The sequence below is a fragment of the Ursus maritimus genome, unplaced genomic scaffold, assembly GCF_017311325.1.
Source record: "Ursus maritimus isolate PB19 unplaced genomic scaffold, ASM1731132v1 scaffold_11, whole genome shotgun sequence".
NCBI lineage: Eukaryota > Metazoa > Chordata > Mammalia > Carnivora > Ursidae > Ursus > Ursus maritimus.
Window position 1 is genome coordinate 40630963 of NW_024423453.1, and position 18240 is coordinate 40649202.

The following is an 18240-nucleotide window of genomic DNA, read 5'->3' on the forward strand; positions in this document are numbered from 1 at the left end:
TGGCCCGCTGGGAAGGCAGCCTGGTGGAGTAGGAAGAGCCAGGGCTGCCCTCGGGCATCCTGAGTTCAAAGCCTCTGTTTGTCCTGAGACTGAACAGCCACTTCATTTGTGCCTCAGTTTCTTCATTTGTAAACCAGATTAAATCTCTGATCTCGGGATTATTGTGAGGACTAAAGGAGGCAATGAATCAGAAAACACAGTATAAGCTGCAAATATCAAGTCAAGATGATAGGATGGTACCACTACACCAAATTCCCCAAATACAAAAATAAGGTCTGGTGTTTCTTTGCCGTGAGCTGCCCCACTGGTGTAGCCCCGTATGTGACCACGTGTCAGCGACTTGAAGATGAGTGCTGAGTATCGGCATCTCTGCCTCTCCCAGTGGTCTGTAAACTCAGAGATGGGCCCGAATCATCTCACCTCCCTAGTAATCAACAGAGTCCAACACCCAGGATGCTTTGAATACATGTGTGCTGAATGAATATATAAGGTGGGAAGCAAGGAGGAGAAAGGTATGAAGGTTAGTAAGGGAGGAGTGGGCCAGATCCCTAGAGAAGTTTGCATTTTCTTAGAAGTCAGGGGGAACAACTAGAGGAGTCAAATTAACCAGGGTATGGCTTCCTAATTCCTACAGCTCATACCCCAAGTCCTAGACCTCTCCTGGAGCTGGACAGGAGGTGCTCTTGGTCTAGGTTCAGTTCCACTGCAGTGGCCTCTCCTTGGGGGGCCCTGCTGAGTTGCTGGGAGCAGTGGTATCAGAATGCCCAGATTTCTAGATTTGGGAACCTTTCAAGACACACATGCCCTGGCCTCATCTCCAAATAAAGCTGACTGAGCTAACATGCAAAGAAACGTGTCTTCCTGACCCCCCAATATCTCTTCATCCATGAAAAATCTGCTAAGTCCCCCCTGTGGGCTGCCCTAGGCGTTGGAGTGACATAAAATGAGTCATACACTGTGCTAGTCTCAAGCAGGGAGAGCATGACTTCTCTCTTTCATGAGGAAAGCCCATGGCAGAGGAAGCGACGTCACAGACCCTGGCAGGGGAAGAATACAGCCCTTGTCACCTGGCAGACCCGGTGTTGCCACCTTCCTCTCCACTGCTGTTGTGTCACTGTTGGCCTGTGGGTGCCAAAGGTGCCCAATGCCAGCAACTCAGGAGACTCCCGGGAACCTTCCACCTTGCTGGGAAATTGTATGTCACCAAACACAGTGTTTGCCATGCAGAGAGCTTCTGGAATTACTCAAAAGCTTTATGCAACAGTCTTTTCTGGAGCCAACAGTAAGGCAATCTTTCCTTTAGGATCACAAAGTTTTGTTTGTTTGTTTTTTTTTTTTTTTAAAGAAAGTGGTTTTCCACTGTGAACTGAAACTAGGTCTCACCTCTGTCAGGATGGTCTAAGAACCCGTCTTCCCCACTGGCTGCCTCCTGCATCCCTGGGTCAGGCGGCGCGGGTGGAGGCCGAGAGAGAACGGCTCTACTCTATATCACCTAGTGTCCTTCGGCGGAGAGAAGATCACTTCGGGGCAGATGAAGCAGCCCCAGAAGGAGAGAATGGCGATTACTCAACTGGTCCTATGCCCCATATTGAATCTATCCTGCTTTTCAGCTTTTTCCACGCACAAAGCAAGAGGCTCTTTGTCATTTGAAAAGATTGCACCAGCGCGTCCGTGTGGACTGAGCCTTCTCTGCTGGAGACACTTTCTCAACACATTTAATGAGCAGGGGCTGCCAAGGACCCCCGGCCAGCCTCACGCAGGCCCGGGGACACCTGAATGAGGTTTTGCCATAATTCTGGCCAAGCCCCTTCAACTCCATTTTTGGACGTGCTACAACTAACTGTCTTTCAGCAAGGAGCCCCCTCCATTCCCAAAGCTGGTCCGTCAGGCAGCTTGACTGTGAGGCCTTTCTTTCCAGGCCTTGAGGGAAAAACCAAAAGAAGCTGCCTCCATTCATGCCTGTGGTGTTGCTGAACAAAGGGGTCTGTGTGCGCCACAACAACAGTGTCTCCGGACCCAAAGCACGGGCACTGCTTGGTGCATGGGGCTGAGCGCGGGCAGCACGGCTGATGGTGTGTGTTGGAATACAGATGGCCGCCAAGCCTTTGGGGCAGTGCCCATCGTGTGGTGGGGCCCGGCTTTGGCAGCCTGACATGTGGCTGTCAACAGCTTGCAGGCTTATTTGCTGCATGGCCAACATCCTGTTTGGTGATTTGACAAGAGTCCCAGGCTCTCTTTGCATATCAGAACTCGGGTCTCAATGTACCCGGCATGGGATGACTGCATCTGGTCAACGGCGGTGTTCTCTGCCATTGAGCAGTCACTCACAGAGCTCAAAAAATGCAGCTGGAGCCTCCATTAGCGCCCCCTCCTTACTGCCCTTCACCCACAGACTCTCTCTGTAGCATAGGGGTTCTTATTCTTGGAAAGACACTGGTATGCATTACAAGACACTGTCTTGAAAAGGGGCTGAAATACTTCACCAGATTCTGATAAAGATTTAAAAAAAAATCAGATGGTATCTTCTTTTATTTTCTAAACAATCCCCACCCCAAGAATAATAATTTGTGACCACCCTCTGGGACCCAGTCTAAAGGACCCTGACCGAGGTAACTGAGATGTATCTTATATGGTTTCCCCTTTAATCCAGCTTCAGTGCTTTTACATGAGCAATTGGCACAAGGGAGCATGGATTTGTGCCTGTGAGGGTTTGCTGTTCATTCATATGCCACACTCAGTAAAACCGTCAGCAGGGTAAGTACGTTCCTTCTGATCACATCTGTGTGTCCTTCCAGGTCTCTTGCATCCGTACTTCCACTGACGCCTCCGTCTTCTCCCCATTCATCAGGCTTCTCCTGCCCTTTCTTCCTTTAGCTCCTACTTGGACCCGGTGGCTCACAGGTCTCACCAGATCCTTCAGCCCTCCTCAACACCGACCAAGAAAATGCGGACTTGGATGTCCAGAAGCCCTCACCATTCTTGTCTCTGCTCTACCTTTGAGACTGAACACTCCTGGGGCAATCGACCCTCCTGTAGAAGCTGGACCACCATAGGTTCATGGTCCCAGCCTCTGCGGGCCCTCATGCTGCCCCTGTCACCTTTCCCTGTGCTCAGAAAGCTCCCTCCTCTGTGCTCCCAGGTGACCACTCCGAGTCTTCCAACACTCTCACCAAGGCTCCCACTCAAACTTTATTCTCTCATAGTCAGCAGATGAACTTGCCTCCCACCTTCAAGGTCATCAGGCCCATTCTCCTGCTACTTCCACCCACTCCCTACAAACACCTCCACATGTACACCCATCTTCACCTTCAATCTCAGAGGTGTGCCCCTCTTCCTGTGCCCTTTACTCTCTCCCTTGATGCCTACTGACACACTTTGATAGTTAGCTCCCATTTCATTCTGATAAAATCTCTTCCATCTCACTTTAAGCCTTTAAATATACTCAAGTTTCACGCCCCATGTCTTCTTCCAGTCACTTTGCAACTTCCCCTTCGTCCACCCTCTTCAGACTTCTTGCTGTCAACACAACCATTCATCCTCAGCTCTTTGTCCTCTGGTTTGCCTCCCCACCACCACAATACTAACAGTGCTGTCACTGGGGTGGCCAACAACTTCCCTGACAGCAAATTGAAAAGACTAGTTGCAGTCATTTCCTTACTAGAACTTTCACAAGGCATTTAAGAATACGGATAACCCTTCTTTGAAGTGTCCTGATTCCTTAGCCTCCACATGTTACATTCTCTGTTCTCCACTGTTCCCTGGAAAGGCCTCCTCCTTGTCCTCTGCCTGCCACAGGTGCGTGGGTGTTCTCCAGGATTCCGTTCTGACTCATGGCTCATCTTGCTCTGCCACACACACTCCCTGGTGAAGCTGATTCTCTTTCATGGGATATGCAGAGAACTCCCAAATCCCTCTTTCTAACCAAGATTTTACCCCTAGCCTCTCCCACAGGCACCACTAGTCCAGTATTTCCAGAGGTGCGATCGGGTCAATTTTTCTGTTAAACCACCTCTTCCTCACCTTGCTGAGATGTGACTGTTGCTATCCTACTACTCTATGCTCAGACACTGCAATCACCAAGCACCCCTCCCCAGTATCCCTCAATCTTGTCCCTTCTCCTCCTGCTACCACTACTACCACTCTCTCACCTGGCCCAACACCACAGCCTCCTGGATATTTGGCCCGTTTGCAACCCCTTACCATCTACTACCTAGCTGCCAGAGTGACCCCTTTGGAAGGCAAAGCTAGACTTGTCAAGTTTCTGCTTAAAACCCTTCCATCACTTCTCTCTGGTGTGGACTCTGCAGGTCATAATGGTCCTCTGTGTCTAGAGGGGCTGGTCCTTCTCTGCAGCCTTGAGCTCTCTGTTCCAGCACCAAATTGCGGGTACTATCTCTGGTTTCCTCATGCATCCTGTCCCCCTCCTCAGCCCACCCATCTCTTCACTTGGCTGGCTCTTACTCATTCCTGAAGACCAAGTAGGTTGCCTTCTCTTCATTCCTCCTCCATAGCCATGTTTAGGTGTTCCCATAATACCCTGAGCCTACCCTCACTGTTATAAGTGGAATTCTGTGCCCCAAATGGATAGTTGAAGTCCTAACCCACCAGTTCCTCAGAATGGGATCTTATTTGTAAATAAGGTCATTGCAGATGTGTTTAGTTAAGATGAGGTTATACTAGAGTATAACCAATCGACTAGTGTTCTTATGAAAAGGGGAAATTTGGACAAAGACACACAGACAGGGAGAATACTATGTGACAATGAAGGTAGAGATTGGAATGATGCTTCTACAAGCCAAGGGATGCCAAAGATTGCCAGCAAACCATCAGAAGCTAAGGGAGAGGCCTGGAACAGATTCTCCTTCACAGGCCTCGGAAGGAACCAAACCTGTTGACACCTTACCTCATGCTTTCAGCCTCCAGAAGAGAGAGACAATACATTTCTGTTGTTTAAGCCACCCAGTTTGTGATACTTTGTTAGGGCAAGTTACAGCAGCCCCAGGAAACAACTAAAGCACCCATCATTGCACCATTGTATTCTATTGTCATTACCTGCCTGTGTCCCTCACTCCCCATGTAAACTTCCTAAGGGAAGGAAATGTGTCTTATTCATCCTTATATCCCCATAGCCAAAACCAGTGTCTTACAACATAAAAAGACTCAAGTATTTGATAAATGAACTAATGAAAGCACAACCTTCCCAAAAGGTCAGATGAGCTGCAGACTAAGAAGCTTAACTGATTTGTGCACCTCAGTTCCTTTACATTGCTTTTTTCCCTAATGGATTCTTGTTGAATGTCCATGTCTTCCTGTTCCTCATGGGTGAGGATGCTGGAGATTCTCTGGTTGGCCTTCCGAGGCGTGTTGTGCCCTTTACTGCCCGTTTCATGCTAATGGCTGCAGGTCCTGCTGTGCGGCCCTCTGTCTGGCTTCCAGCTCTCACTAGGTTCTGGCCACTCTGCTCTGTCCCCTCATCCCTTCAGGCCCGGAGATGGTTAAGACATCTCACTGTTGCTAGTCCCAGGGAGTTCATTCCTTGTTGTCCCCTGAATTCTGCCCATTTCCCTGGAAATAGTTTCTCCATTCAGCTCTGGTGAGCCATCTGTTTCCCGCTGGGACCCCGAGGAATACCATCAGTAGGCAGGTGGGTGAGGACTAAGATGATAAACATGGTGCAAAAATAATTGCTTGGTTTTTAAAAAAATAATCTTTTTAATACCATTGCTTAATTCCCTTCCAGTTTTGTTTTCAAAGCATCACATACCTAGCATTTTTACATAAAACCACTATTTGACCTTATCTATGCATTTGACTAAATATAGAAACTATGTTTAGTTTAATTTGACATTTCATTGAATACCTGCAATTTTCTAGGCACAGTGATGGGCATTAGAAATCCAAAAGTGGAAAAAAAAGTCCTGTTTCTGCTCAAGAAGACCCAGAGATTAGTGGGGAAGATAGACATGTCATTGACAGAGCATGGGGCTATGGGACCACCAAGGAGGGCACTGTGCTGGCATGGGGGCAAGTTCCCACATCTGCATTAATACTGAAATATGGATTATCTCTTTCCAATCTAGACATCTTAGAGTAAACTGGTCCTTTGACTTCAGTCATTTTTCATAAAATCATATTCAAGTTTTTTTCATCAGAGAGATGCCTTCTGATGGACAGGTACACACAAGATGATCATTTAACATGTTGGTGTCAAACTTCTACCTTATATTTTCTCTTTTCCTAACATTATAGGCCCCATGTATTGGGAAGAACTTCAAATGATCGCCTGGACCAACAGTTCCCAATTCTGGATGATCATGAGAATGGCTCTTTAAGAACAGAAGTCCCTGAGTGTCATAGCCATCTGCTGAAAGAAAACTCCAACGGAGGAGAGGGAGTCAGGGGGAGAGGGACACCTGGAGACCAGGATTTTTTCTCTTGAAACCCTTGTAAGATTCTGATGTTCAGTCTGGTTGGGAGTTATTGTTTTTGGATTAGCTCTTATTTATAGCAACTGTTATTTAGACCAAGTTTTTCCAAATACGGTTCCTTGGCCATCTGAGTGTGTGGCTTGGGTATATATATATATATATATATATATATATATATCTCAAAGGGATATAACTGAGAGTTCAAAAACAAGCTTTTACATTTATCATCAATTGATTTTCTACAAGGATGTCAAGATCATCTAATGGGGAAAAGAGTAGCCTTTTTAACAAATGGTGCTGGGACAACTGGATGTCCACCTATATGAGGTTGGACCCTTACCACACACCACATCTGAAAGTTAACTCAAATGGATTAATGATTTAAAAGTAAGAGCTAGGGGCGCCTGGGTGGCACAGCGGTTAAGCATCTGCCTTCGGCTCAGGGCGTGATCCCGGCGTTATGGGATCGAGCCCCACATCAGGCTCCTCCACTACGAGCCTGCTCCTTCCTCTCCCACTCCCCCTGCTTGTGTTCCCTCTCTCGCTGGCTGTCTCTATCTCTGTCGAATAAATAAATAAAATCTAAAAATAAATAAAAATAAAAAAAATAAAAGTAAGAGCTAATGGAACTCTAAGAAGAAAGCATAGGCATACATTTTCCTGCCCTTGGACAGGCATTGTGATCTTGGATTAGTTGTAACATTGAATGCTCAAGAAATACAAGAAAAATAGGTAGATTGGTGGGGCGCCTGGGTGGCACAGCGGTTAAGCGTCTGCCTTCGGCTCAGGGCGTGATCCCGGCGTTATGGAATCAAGCCCCACATCAGGCTCTTCTGCTATGAGCCTGCTTCTTCCTCTCCCACTCCCCCTGCTTGTGTTCCCTCTCTCACTGGCTGTCTCTATCTCTGTCGAATAAATAAATAAAATCTTAAAAAAAAGAAAAAGAAAAATAGGTAGATTGGACTCATCAAATTAAAAACTCAAAACCTCAAGAGACTATCAAGAGAATTAAAAGATGACACATAGAATGAGAGAAAGTATTTGCAATCATATATCTGATAGGGATTAATATCCAGAATATATAAAGAACCAATTAAAAAAATGAGCAAAGCACTTGAATAAACTTTTTCTCCAAAGAAGATATATAAATGTTAAATAAGCACATGAAAATACGTTCAACATCACCAGTCATTAGGGAAATGAAAATCAAAACCACAAAGAGCTATCACTTCACACTCACTAGGATAACTATAACAAGAAAGATGGAAAATAACAAGTGTTGGTGCAGTTATGGGGAAATTGGAACCCTCATACATTGCTGATGGAGAATGTAAAATGGTTAAGCAGCTGTGAAAAACAATTTTGGCATTTACTCATGACCCATGAGAATTAGGAACATATGTCCATACAACAACTTGTACACAAGTGTCCAAAGTAGCATTATTCACAATAGCCAAAGAGTGTAAACAGTCCACATGACCACCAGCTGGTGAATGGACAAACAAAATGTGGTCTATCCGTACAATGAAATAGTATTCAGCCATAAAAACGAATAAAGCATAGATACATGCTACAGTATGGATGAACCGTGAAAACATTATGCTAAGTGAAAGAAGCCAGTAACAAAAGACCATATATTGGATGATTCTATTTATAGGAAATATTCAGACTAGGCAAATCTACAGAGACCAGAAAGTATTTAGTGATTGCCAAGGGCTGGAGGGAGAGGTAAATGGGGGGTGACGGCTAATAAGTACGGTTTTATTTCTAGGGTGGTAAAACTGTTTTGGAATTAGATAGTGGTGATGGTTGCACAACTTTGTGAATATAATACAAAATAGCTGAATTATACAGTTTTAAAGGATGACTTTCATGATATATATATATATATATTATATCTCAGTTTTTAAAGTCAATTAATTAAAAAAACTACCTGGGCATTTGGGACCTGGGAATTTGCATTTGAAACAGGTCTTCAAGATGATTCTTAGGCACACTAAAATTTGAAAACCACAGTATCTCATTTGTATCATTTTATCCTCTAAAAATTTGAAGAATTTAAAACTGTTAAAAACGGAAACAAACAAAAAGCAAAAACCAGACAACCCAGGGCATAGAAAGTAATCATTTATTGAACAAATATTTAACTGCTGCCTACTTTGTAGCATGCTGGGCCCAACAAGATGGTCATATAGGCATTTAGAGTCCAGGAGGGCAGCAGACTTGCAAGCAGTCACAGTACAACAGGACAACTGGGACATCTGCTTTAAAACATGTTTGTACAGAGTAGGGCAAGGTCAAAAAGGAACCCCAGAATTGGCCTGGAGTTGTCAAAGGATGAGGCACTATTTGAGTTTAGGCTCAAGCTCTGGGTGCCCACAAAGGAGGAAGAGAGTATGAAAGAGGGACAGGAGGGCTTTCCAGGCAGAGAAATAGCATGTATAGTATGCCATAATACCATGTATAAAGGCATATAGTTTTGGGAGAGTTTGGTATACTAAAGCAACTGTTTAAACAAACTGAGAGCTTCAGAGGGGAGGGGGGTGGGGAAATGGGATAGGCTGGTGATGGGTATTAAGGAGGGCACGTATTGCATGGTGCACTGGGTGTTTATATGCAAGTGATGAATCATGGAACTTTACATCAAAAACTAGGGATGTACTGTATGGTGACTAACATAATAAAATAAAAAAATATTATTAAAAAATAAAAATAAAATAAAAATGAAAAAATGAAAAAAAAAAACCCAAAAAACAAAAACAAAATGCCCAATAGAAGAGGCAGGAAAGAGAGCAAAGAGTTAGTTTATTGTGCTGGGAGAAGCCACTGGAGAATTTAGAAAAACAGGATACCAGTCCTCGTTGGGGAAGATCAATCTGATAGCAGGGTAGAAGATTGGACCAGAGGAAACAGGGGAGCTGGGAAGCAGGTAGGAGGAAGGCTTTGTCTGAAATGCTGAAAGTCCAAACTAGGGTAGTAGAAGGGAGAGGTATAAATAAGTAAATATACTTATGTAGGAAGGGGCACATATAGACCCTGGGGATTGATGAAATGCATTTTAGGATGTTTAGCACCATCCCTGGCCTCTGCTCGAAGTGCCTCCCCAGTTGTGAAAGACAAAAATATGTCCATAAATTGCCTGGAAGGCAAAATCTGAGGGACAAAAACTGCTGCAGTTGAGAACCACTAGCCTAGGTTAACTTAATCCTGCAATGGGGTATAGTTGTATCTGCCTCAAGGTGAGCTTTCCATGCAAGGTGCTATTGAGTGCCTACATGGTGGGAAGCTGGTCCTCCACTGAGCTTACACACCTGGTCGTGTGACCATTTTTTAGCTTGTCTGCTAATAAACGTCTGTGAGGCAGAATCTGGTCGAGACATGCTCTGATTGTGAGGTTGTTGGGGGAAGGGACCTACAGCCCTATTTTCCTCGCTCATTTGAGATTTGCCATTAGCTACGCAGTACAGAGTAATTGTGACCAACCAACCGGACTTCAGTCAGTTTGCAAGAGTTGTCAAAGATGGTTTTCTGTCTTCTGGTTGGCTGGATGAATGCCATTCCCTGAAATAGAGAATCCCCAAGAGAGTGCTCATGGCTCAGGGAAAGAAAGAAGATGCTCCAGGACCAGAACTTTTAGAATGCACAGAATGGATTTCTTCTGGGTTTCTCAAGTGATAGATTTATAAGAATTCTCACCCCAAACTCATGGGCCTGTAATCATCACAGTGTGACCTAAGCATGGCTCTTCCCAGCTTTCATTCCATACAGATTTCCTCAACAGAAAGCTCCGCTTTGATTGCCATGGCTCCCAGTTAACAGTCACAGAATGTTTGAGTGGAAATGGACCTTAAACACATCTCACCTGTCATCGTTTGCAACAGTTCTATGCCCCATATCAGCTAAATCTGCAATCTGTCCACACCTGTCTGCCTCTACCACACCCTGGTCCATGCCACCATCATCTTCTACCTCTTACAAGCCTGGCTCCTCCAGTGAACTCAGTAACAGTGGCCTATTTTTGGTTTAAGGGCCTTTGGCTGTTATATGTTTCCCATCTGAAGGCTTTGGACGTTGACCGTCTCTTTTCCAGGAGTGCCTTTCTCCAGGTCTTTCCACGGCTGCCTCCTTCTCATCCATCAGGTTCAGCCCAGATGATGCACTCCCAGAGAGGCCTCATTTACTTTCTCTGTCTAGAGAAGCCCCTGTATCCCCACCCTCACTGTCACATCACCTTCTTACTCCTTTGCTACCACTTTCACTGTAGTAAATTACCTTGTTAATTGATTGCTTGGTCCTCCCTTTAAAATGCATGAGAGCCAGGGATTGCCCAGATCTTGATCAGAATTTTATCTCACATAGCCTGACATGTGCCAGGTGCTCAACTGATACTCAGTTGGTATTTGGTGAATAGATGAGTGAACTTTATGGTTTGTGCCAGAGTAAATCCATTTGACTGGGGTGTACATTGATGGCCAATACAATATCTCTCTGTATCCTTGTCTTCACTAAAAATTGAGAACTTTGTCTTTACTGACCATGTGAAGTCCTGTTTGTCAATGTCTAATCATTTTAGAGTGCCCACCCATCCCTCCACAGCACAAAAGAATGGAGATGTTCTTGCTTAAGGTGGTTCTTGGGACTTTCAGTTAGACTTTTCAAAATTGTTGCTTCCGTTACTATGGTTCTTCTCTTTCTCTCCCTCTCTTCCTCTCCCTCTCTCTCTCTGGCTTGTTCCTGAAAAGTTACGTGTTAATTGTATAGCTTAACATAGAATCCTTCTTCCTGTTAACGATTAGAGTAATTTCAGAAGCCTCATGATTCAGTTCTAAAGGCTCCGATTGGCTGCATTTGAGTTCTTGGCCTTTTTGTAAAATGATTAATGATCTGTAAACAAACACTTACATAGACTGGTTAAAGCACCCGCTATTTAGAGGCCCCTTGTGGTGAATCCTTTTTGTAAATGGAAGAGCTATCAGCTTTATCTCCTCTGTAAATATGGATTTTCCTATTTTCAAAGCTGTGTTGGCTACACCTGCCCCATTTATATGAATCCAAAACATGCTGCTTCCACCTCTCTCTCTTTTTACCGATCATTCCATCCCTTCAACATAATTTTATTGAACACCTACTATGTGCCAGAGATTCACAAAACAGCCCCTGTTCTCCATGATGCACCAGGGAAAAATGGACAAGATAATGATCACAATATAGTCTGATATGAAGAAAGAGCCCCTAGTTCAGTCCCAGGAGATTAGGGAACACTTTCATGATAATCTTTGAGCTGTTTGGGGGAAGATTAGTGGCAGGTAGCTAAGTAGATGGAAAGTGAGGGGCAGGTAGGACAAAGAAACTTCATGGTCAAAAGCACAGAGGTGTGAGAGAGGAGTTTTTCAGAATAGCTCAGCTGAGTGTGTGTATGGAACACTAAAGGGCTAAGGCTGGAGAAATAAGCAGCACCACAGAGGTACCCACATAGAGGAGTTTGTTCTTAAGGTGATGGAGGACCATCAACAGGTGTTCCAGGGAACACATAAGAGGCCATGGACAAACCTACACTGTTAAAAGATTACTTAGGCGGCTCTTGTGGAGAGTGGATCAAAAGAAGGGTATAATTGATGGTGGGGAGACCTGTCAGAGGAGATTGTTTCAGTCCATTCGGGCTGCTATAATGGAACATCATAAATAACAAATGTTTATTTCTCACAGGTCTGGAGACCAGGATGTCTAAGATCAAGGTGCCAGCAGATTTGGTGTCTGATGAAAGCTTGCTCCCTCATTGATCACTGTCTTCTCCATGTAACCTCGCATGGAGAAAGAGGTGAGCTGGCTTTCCAGAATCTCTTTCATAAGTCACTAATCCCATTCATGTGGGCTCTGCTCTTATGACCTAGTCATTACCCAAAACTTACCTTATAATACAGTCACTTTGGTAGGTGGGATTTCAACATAGGCATTTTCTGGTGGGGGTGGAGCAAAAACATTCAGAGCCTAGCAGACTTCACAGTTATTCAGCTGAGAAATAAGGAATCTTTGAGCCAGAGACTTTTATTCTTGGACATAGTGGCACCTGGGGAGGGAAATTCACACTGGTCTTTGGAAACTCTAGAGACCCTTTTATGAAAAATATGGTGTTTCCATGTATATTTTCCTGAGAAGACAACCCATAGCTTTTATCAAATTTACAATGGGATCCATGACACTGTAAACAAGGTCATGGCAGTGAGGATGGAGAAATCAAATGCAATAGGAAAGAGACTTAGAAAGATACACTAAGAAGTATGAATGATGGGATGTGGGTAGAGAGAAGAGATAGGGGATGAAGCCAAAGGCCAAGCTTCTGGCTTGGGCTATGATTGGGAAAATCACACACTTTTTACCTAGAATTCTAGAGAAAGCACAGTTTAGGGGCAAGGCATACAAGAGGGGAAGGAGATAAATTAATCATTCATTCATCAATTATATACTGAGTTCTTTGTCTCAAGTACTAGGTGCTGGGGATTCAGCTAAATAAAGAAACTTACATTCTAGTGAACAGAGTAAACAGACAATAAACACTTTTGTGTAATGCGGTGGTAATTGCTTTGAAGCAAAATAATGAGAATAAGGGGATAGAGAGTGATAAGGATGTTATTTTGACAGGCTGTGAGCAGTTGGTATTTCAGTAGAAACCTGAGTAAGATGAGGAAGAGAGCTTTGTGGCGATCAGATCTGGGGCAATAGCATTTCAGGCAGAGGGAGTAGCCAGGACAAATGCTCTGTGATAAATGCATCCTTGATTTATTGGAGGAACTTCAAGTTTGGCTTGAGTGGAATGAGTCATGAGAAAAGTCTAGATGATGTGGTAGACCAGGAATCTAGAGGTTATTAGACCATTTAGAACTGGAAGGCCATGGTAATAATTATGGATTTTTTTTCTAAGTACAATGGAAAACCATTGAAGAACACTAAGTAGGGAGAAAGATCCAACTTCAGTTTAGGACATGTTGAGTTTGAAAGGCTCTGTGAGACACCCAGGTGAAGGGATGCAGTAGGCATTGGATATGAAGCTGCAAAGGGCTGAGGATTTAGGATATATTGGTGAGAATCATCATCATGCAGATGGCAGTGGAAACCATGGGCATGGATGGCTTTGCCCTGGAATGTTGTAGAATGTGATGGAAGAGGGAGGAACTTGAAGACATCAGCAGTTAAGGGGTAGAGAGAAAAGAAAGAATTTATGAAGAAGCTTAAAGGAGTGGCAAGAGAGGATGCAAAAAACTAGGAAAGTGGAAGCCATCAAAGCAATGTGGAGAGATTTGGAAGGTTGATAGTCTCAGATACTGCAGAGAGAGTAAAATAAGGCCCAAAGAGTATGATTTGCATTTCTCAGTCTTTATAACAGTGCAGAGGGATTAGAAGTGGAAGGATTACAGTGGGCTAAAGAATAAATAAGCAGTCATGATTCAGTGTAGACACCAATCCCAGTTGATGGGCCTGGCCCAGACCCTTTAATGTCTACACTTTCTTGGCCATGCCCATTGGGCTGATGACCAAGCTGCAGGGTTGGTTATCAGGAGGACAGAACCAAAATATCTCATGCCAAGTGGTGGACTGGTAGACAGATAAGGAGATTGTAGTCATGGAGTCTGTGTAGAAGATGCAAGACCAGGAAGATTCTGATAAAGAAGAGTCAATGGGGGGCGCCTGGGTGGCTCAGTCATTAAGCGTCTCCCTTCGGCTCAGGGAGTGATCCCAGAGTCCTGGGATTGAGCCCCACATCGGGCTCCTCCACTGGGAGTCTGCTTCTTCCTCTCCCACTCTCCCCTGCTTGTGTTCCCTCTCTCGCTGGCTGTCTCTCTCTCTGTGTCAAATAAATAAATACAATCTTAAAAAAAAAAAAAAGTCAATGGAAGAGTCAGGGTCTAAAACTCCTGATTAAGCTTGACGTGTAGGTAAAGTGGGTGTAACAGGATAGGGGGATAGAAGAAGAAGAGACTTAGGTCCAAGCAAATACAGGAGTTACAGACTTGAAAGGTGACAAGAGGAAAAGCCAAGGGTGTGGTTTTAGGAGAATATGGGAAAAGTGGAGCAGAGATGAAGTTCACTGGCCTCAAAAATAATTCTGCTAATGTAGGCCAATGACTGTAGGCTAGTAGATTGCACACATGACAATCTATGGAAGATGGTTTGTCTAAACAATTTAGTGGTCCTGAGGAGCATTTTTTTTAATGGGTTGAAATAGAATTAAACAGAAATTATCAGAATGCACTGTTCTTAATGATAAGAATGTTTCAAGAAACTTTTGTTTAAAGTGTGTGTGTGTGTGTGTACTGGGTCAAAATATAAAATGTATTTATTATTGTGGGTCATGATAAAAAAAAAAATTGAAGCTGAGATGATATGAGCTCCAAAGCAGAGTTTTTGCAAGAAGGTGGAAGTGTGTGGAAGATGAGATGGGAAGTCTCAGCCTGAGCTCCTTGTGGCCTGAGCCAGAGCCCCATGGAGTCCAGGAGAATAGACAGTGATCCAGAGGTGGACCTACATGAGTAGTACGTACTTGTTTTAGACATGCCAATAAAGGAAACCATTTCTCTAAGGTCTGGAAGCTCCAAGAACCAACTCTCCAGAACAAGGTGTGATCATTACAGATGGTATTATTTGGAGGTGTAGGCTTGAGTTACAATATCCAGGAATCATATACAATCAATCAAATGCTCTCATTTTGAGAAAGACTCAAGCTCTAGCTTAAATTTAACTCTGTCAAAACACAGCAAAATCTGCTGATGCAGCTCCGTGAACGCCGCCTGGGTTTCTTAGAGGCTTCACCTTCAGAGTCTTGTATAAGCCGAGAGGGTGAATGTTGATTTTTTCCTTCTTAGTGTAAATTTCACTTGACTTTTCCCTTTTAGAGTCTTTATTATCTACCACCCTCCATTTTATTCTCCTATTTTGTCCCTGTGCTGTATCCAATTTGCCTGTAGTACTATGAAACTGGGACTGAAGGACTAAATACTTGGGTTGAGTTGCAAGAATGAAAACAAGAAAGGATGGGTCTTAGATTTCCCAAACATGGAATCCCTGGTGTTTGCAGGTGCCCTGTGTAGCAGAAACCGATTGCTATTCTGAAAACCCATTTCCAGTTCCTACTGAACAAACAGAGAGATTGTTTTCCTAGACTCCTTTGCCATTAGGTATGACTGTGTGATTGAATTTTAGCCAATGGAGTGTGGAGACAGAGGTGAGAGGTGTGCCTTCCTGCTTCCCCCATCTGTAGGCTGGATGTCGATGCCAGGGCAGACTTGGGAGCCTCATGTTGAAGATGGTAGAGGCTCAGCCAGCTGGAGTTTGGAAGCACCCCTTTCACATCCCTCCCAACCCCAGTTTGTTGGACTTCACGGGAATAGGGAAGAAATATCTTCTTCGGGGGTTTATTTGTTATAGCAGCTTGTATTAGCAGAATGACTCCACGTGGCCCTAGAGCATACTTAGATGATCAACCCTGGTCAAAACTGGATATCCATGTTCATTTATAGTTTGCCTTTGGAGCTGAAACAAATCGGTGAGTTCATTTTCTCTCTCCACAGAGGCTTAGCCTAGTGTTTTGAAAATAAGCTTTCTTAGTTCAGTTTTCATTTTAATTTGAGTTTTTATTTTCTCACTGTCACGGAAAAAGCAAGCAGTACTCCCTGCTTCCCCACCCCCACTGAAGTCCAGAGCAGATACTCAGTAAATGTTGCTCGCTGATTGTCGAATTTTGCTTTAAGACATTTTTCCTCACTTTCGGAAATCCTCAACGTAATTTACAACTGAGGCAAGCCAAGGGTTAGTGGAAATCCCCAGTGATTATAAATAATAATGGCAGTTAGCACACATTGGGCAATGCAGATGGCAGACTCTGCGCTAGACATTTTGCACCCATTATCATGAATCTCATAACCCTGCAAGGTGGGTATTAGTACATTGCTCAGTGATTTTGAAACGGAACCTGAGAATAACTACAGGACTTACCAACGTCACACAGCCTGTGATTGTTTGGAGCCAAGATTCTGAATCAGATGTGACTGGCTCCAAAGCCCATTCCTGTGCAATTGCTTTCCAAGTATGTGCTTTTCAGGGGCTCACCTTAAATGTCTGCTCATTTCTTTCTTCTCCTTTCTTTAGATACCGATTTTCCTGGCTCTGCTCATTGGCTGGTTAACACAGTGTACCCTGAATTCAGCCAGGGCCACTTAATTTTAACAGAGGAACTGGAACTCGGGCCATTCAGTGCAGTGAGCTTCAGGCATGCCTTGATGGGTATTAGGATATATAAATGTTTTTGTAATTCCTCTGGCAAACATAGGAGCATGCATCGCTCACTATTAAAGAGTAGCAGCAACGAGCATCGCCTCTCGGGGTCCTCCACGTCTGTCTGGTAAGATAAGACTGCTGGTGTACTGGAAGGTTCTTGAGGTCATGTACCACACTGGAGAAGAACTTTATACCCCCTCCTCACCTCATGCCTTGCAAAGGCCTGAAACCTGCTATGTGTTTGTTGAATGAATATTGAATGAGTTGCCAAGCTTACATTTGATCATGGTTTCTATTAAAAATGGGGAGCCATGCTGAGTAAGGGCAGGGGGCCAAGGTGACCAAGAGGCACACTTGGGTGGGAGGACGGAGGGGCTGATTGATTGCTTTTCTGAGGTGGTCAATCAAGCCTACTGGATTGCTACAAAATGGCCTTGGCCATGTTTCAGGATTACAGACATCTGGCTTTCAGTCGAATTCCCCTTCTTACCTCAGGCAAGTTTCTTAACTCTCCGGGAATAACATCCCGCCTGTGGGCGAGTTGGGGCTGTGAGCCCCTCCAGTGCTAAGACGCAGGAGGGGAGAGGACTGGCTCTGAAGTCCTACCGTTCAGGCTAACACCCTGGTCCAGTTGCCAGCTGGCTAAACGTTTGAGGCATGAGACTCAGTCCTCTCAGCCTCTTATGTCTCAGCATAAAAATAAGATTGAGGCTATTACCTGTACCACAGGCTTACCCGAGGGGCTAAATTGCCCCTGTAAAGCCTTTCGCGTAGTGCCCAGGGAATTGAGCTACTGCTCATGCCCATGTTTATTCAACTGGGCTTTTCACCCTGTGCCCTCACTGAAGCTTTAACTCATCCGCTGAAGGAAGGGTTCTGCACTGGCCGTTGGGATTGGCGCTGAAACAAAAGGGCCATGCTTCGAGGGGCTTGGAGTTTATCTTCAGGATTTAAATAGGAAGACTCACAAGACCTTGAGCAAATGACTTGACCTCTTTGTGCCCAACCTTCCACGTGTGGAAGGAAAGAGTGGACGGGCAGGAATCTTCTATCCCAATGTGTCCATGAGCCTTGATGTTGGCTGGAGCTCAGTTACAGATGAAGGAAAGAATGATTAGTCACCAGCCTGGTAAACACAGGAAGGTTATCATCTCGTTTTATTAATAGACTCGGCTACGTAAGCCATAAAAATAGGGTAGCTTCAGTTTTTAAGTTCTTTGAATTTTAGTTTTTGTTGCATCTGATGAAATGTGGAAGGAGAATCATGTTATGTATGGACTTTATATAATGGTCTCCTATCTCAAGCTGCAAATCAATTACTTCTTAGCTTTTATCACCAAGGAAAGAAAAATGTATGACTATTCATTTTCGCCTTTTCCTTATTGATTCTAAGAGTATACTACTAGTTCTTTAAGAAAAATGGTTATATTCGTTCTTCTGTTGCAAAAGACTTATAGCACATTACATTAAATTAAAATGGGTAAAAAGCAGAAAGAAAAGAAGCTTATACTATTCAGCCACTGTTAGTATTTAAACATTCTAT